Source organism: Vombatus ursinus, unplaced genomic scaffold, assembly GCF_900497805.2.
Source record: "Vombatus ursinus unplaced genomic scaffold, bare-nosed wombat genome assembly UNPS02014791.1, whole genome shotgun sequence".
Lineage (NCBI taxonomy): Eukaryota > Metazoa > Chordata > Mammalia > Diprotodontia > Vombatidae > Vombatus > Vombatus ursinus.
The window spans coordinates 55837086-55841112 of NW_020954569.1; the positions used below are offsets into that span (position 1 = coordinate 55837086).

Genomic DNA, 4027 nt, shown 5'->3' on the forward strand with positions numbered 1-4027 from the left:
TCAGAGATTAGTCCATATTTTCTAACAGTAATGATGTCATTGCATGATGAGAACTAAGAACATGAAAGAACACCTTTGAAAAACCTGTGCAAAGTGTCTCAGTGAGAAAGAAAGAATAATGAATGTTCCCTTTATGCCTCATGGAGAAAGGCATGCACGGGCACAGTAAATTACTCCACTTAATAGAAGTTTGGGACCTCTAAAGAACCACATCATCCTACTAGTTTCCTTCCTTCCTTCCTTCCTTCTTTCCTTCCTTCCTTCCTTCCTTTTTTCTTTCCTTCTGTTTTTCTTTCTTTCCTATTTTTCTTTCTTTTGAGGGGGGAAGTGGGAAGAAAAATACAGAAGTTTGTTAATAGAAAAAAATAGAAGAATTGAAAAGAAAATGTTTTCCAATGATTGAAATAGACAGATAAATGATTTACTATAACAAGAAATAGATAGAGGGAACACACGGTTTGGAACTGCTGTCACATGCTTTTCTCCTTTCCTGCCCTCCCTAGTCCATTTCAATAATGCCCCCTACACCATCCATAATGGCCACAGCCACAGAGCAGCTCCCACAGGCAAGCAGGGTAAAATGAAGAGGGAAGGACCGGTACATGCAGGCTAAGAGGGCCTGGCACAGGGGTGGTGGTGGTGGCCCGAGGCAGCACAAGCCCAGGCTTCAGTGCATCCTCATTACTCGCAACATGAGTGAGCACAAGAGCATGGAGGAGGCCTACAGCCTTCTCAATGGGAATGGGGACAACCTGTACATGACTGAGAAGTTTGTACACAAAGATGAGCAACCATCTGGAAGAAAGGAGGAAGAGGAAGACTGTTAGGAAGTCGCCTTGAAGTAAGAAATCAATGAAATTCAGGCCTCTACAGAGCTGAGATTAAGACAATTCCAGTCACTGGAAATGGAGCAAAAAACGTAGTCTTCATTAGAACGCTTTGCATAGAACCTGAAAAACTTGTGCATCATTTCCTAAAGGATAAGTACTCAACCAAGAAGAAGGAAATGTAGGTTATTCTGTGCATGTTACTCATATCTGGCACATGCCAACTTTTCTAGAAGATTTGGAAAAAAAGATATGCTAAAACCTTCTTGGAACCTTGGTTTAAAGGACCAAATAAAAGGATATTCCAGATTATTTACAAAGCACATAAACAGAGAAAAAGGTATTAAAGAACTAGGAGGCATAGTGGGCTGCTTCAATCCTGTAAATAAGGTCAATTTTAATAATCCCCAGCACACCATTGTGGTAGAAATCATTAAGGCTGTCTGCTGCCTGAGTGTTGTAAAAGACTACATGTTGTTCAGAAAAATACAACCTTCAGGAAGTGATCAAGAGTAGCAAAGGGGGATCTAAATCAAACACTGGCCACGATGCACAAGTAAGAGATGGAAATACGGCAGCTAGGCGGCAGAGTGGATGGAGCACTGGCCCTGGAGAGTCAGGAGGACCTGAGTTCAAATCTGGCCTCAGACCAGACATTTGACGCTTACTAGCTGTGTGACTCTGGGCAAGTCACTTAATCCTAATTGCCAAAAAAAAAAAAAAAAGAAAGAAATGGAAACAAGGCAAAACTGGAGTTTAGAAACAGACAAGGAGAATCTCAGTTCAAACAAAAGTGACTCTGCAGAAGACAAAAACAATTCCCAGGTGGTGGTAGAGGGTATCAGTGAGAAGGGGCCACTTTCTGAGACCCAGGAGGAAAGTGAGAAAGAAGCCAAATCTGAAAATGGAAGCCAAGTTATGGAAGATGCTGAATCAAATGACAGTGACCTGATCTTGGAGGAAAATTAATCAGTTGAGGGAGGAAATAGCAAGAGAAAAGGCATATTCCAAAGACTGGCACAAAATAAGCTATCCAAGTTAAGAATATTATTGCATAATGAAACTTGCCTTGGAGGCGAGTTTAATCTAAAGTTTTTCAAAGTTATGGAAGTATTAGAAATACAATGCCGTATTTCACCAGCAGCTCTGTTGGTTGAATCAGTACTGGACAGAATAGTGTATTCATCCTCCCCCCACAGGGAGTGATTAATTGTTTAAATTTCTTATTTACTCCCCAAAGCATTATTTCATTATTTAGACTGGAAATGGCTTGAGGATAACATTATAAAATTCCTAAAAGATAACAGAATTTTAGTTTTTGGACCACTGTTTAAAGACAGGAAAGTTAAAAATGTTAGAACTTTTCATACATGAGTAAAGTTTAACTTAGAAGTTTTTAGCTTCATAGAACATCTGCTTTTTCAGGATTTGTGTGGAATAACTTGGGGAAAAATTTATGCACATTACTAACAGTATTGCTTAGGGAAATGGGGGGGAAATGCTTTTTATATAAAGTTCCTGCTGATGCCCAGGTTTAAGGAAGAAGGTACTTTAATGGTGCAGAAGCATGAGACTCAGGATCCTTTGGAACTTAAAGACATTTGAGCGTATAAAGACAGCTACATCCATCTAGAATGTACTTTGTCTAATATATGTTGTCATAAAATTAGGTCCCCTTTACATTTTAATTTTGAGAGCTCCTCTAGATAGAGAATTCTTTTTTTCTTTTCTTTTCTTTTTTTTTGTTTTCTTTGCAAGGCAATGGAGTTAAGTGACTTGCTCAGGGTCACACAGCTAAGTAAGTATCAAGTATCTGAGGTCAAGTTTGAACTCAGGTCCCCCTGACTCCATGGCTGGTGCTTTATCCGCTGTACCACCTAGCTGCCCCTTTTTTCATTTTCAAGTCTTAGATCTTTCATATTTATTTTTTATGGTTTTGTTACTATCTAAATATGGCATTTTTCAAAAACAACTCTTCCCCAAGTTAATCACTGGTACTGCATGAAACTTTGTGATAAACGGAATTAGTTCTTTTTAAAGGTTTGTTTTCAGTTTTATAGACTGTTTTCTCACCCTGACATTTCACTTTTAAATGTCAAAATTTCATGGTGCAAAGTTGATTGTTTCTTTCACCTCACTGATAAGTTCAGATTATCTTATGTTGTAGAGAAGATGGTAAACTGTGTGTCTTAAGGTAATATTTTATTAATGCTAATGTTAACTATAATTTTTAAATGTCCTCAAGACACAATTATTTTCTTTATCATTTTGGTTACATTCTTGACTGTAACCCATAGAAAGATACTGTTTATTTTTCATTGATACTTTTTCAGAAATGCAAAAGTAAATTTCCCTTACAGAAAAAAAGACACAGACAGATGGATAGAGAGATATCAGTATCTATATTGATATAGATATAGATCTATGTATCTTCCTATATTATTAGGCCAAACCCTTTTGTATAATCATGGATTTCATTGAAAAGACAACAAAATATTCTAGGGTTTGATATAGTCACCATAATATCATTTGATAATAACATCTCAAAGACCTCCCATCTATGAGAAATCCTTTTTCATTTTGTCATAACACCATGACAATGCCAAATACCTTTGGTGAGCATACATCTTCATTTTTTTCTGTGGTTATATTTACAAGGTGTTGTCTTTTTTATTAATAAATTTATTTATTTTTTAGTTTTCAACATTTATTTCCACAAGATTTTGAGTTCCAAATTTTCACCCCATCTCACCGCTCCCCCCCAAGATGGCATGCATTCTGAATACCCCTTCCCCTAGTCTACCTTCCCTTCTATCTCTGCCCCCTTCTGTTAACCCCTTCCCCTTCTATTTTCCTGTAGGGCAGGATAGATTTTTCTACCCCATTTCCTGTATTTCTTATTTCCCAGTTGGAGGTGAAAACATTTTTTTAAACATGTTTTTAAAACTTTGGGTTACAAATTTTCTCCCTTCCTCCCTTCTCACCCACCCTCATTGAAAAGGCAAGCAACTCAATATAGGTTGTACACACGCAGTTATGGAAAACACTTCCATAGTAGACATGCTGTGAAAAACTGATTCTATTTCCCTTAATCCTATCCTGCCTCCCATTTATTCTATTCTTTCTTTTAACCCTGTCCGTCCTCAGAAGTATTTGCTTCTGATTACCCCTTTCCCAATCTACCCTTCTTTCTATCATCC

At 37.5% G+C, this 4027-nt stretch overlaps 1 pseudogene; it reads left to right on the top strand.

Moving 5' to 3' along the window:
- The first annotated feature begins 536 nt into the window (after positions 1-536).
- Positions 537-1796, top strand: LOC114047876 (annotated as a pseudogene).
- The last annotated feature ends 2231 nt before the right edge of the window (positions 1797-4027 follow it).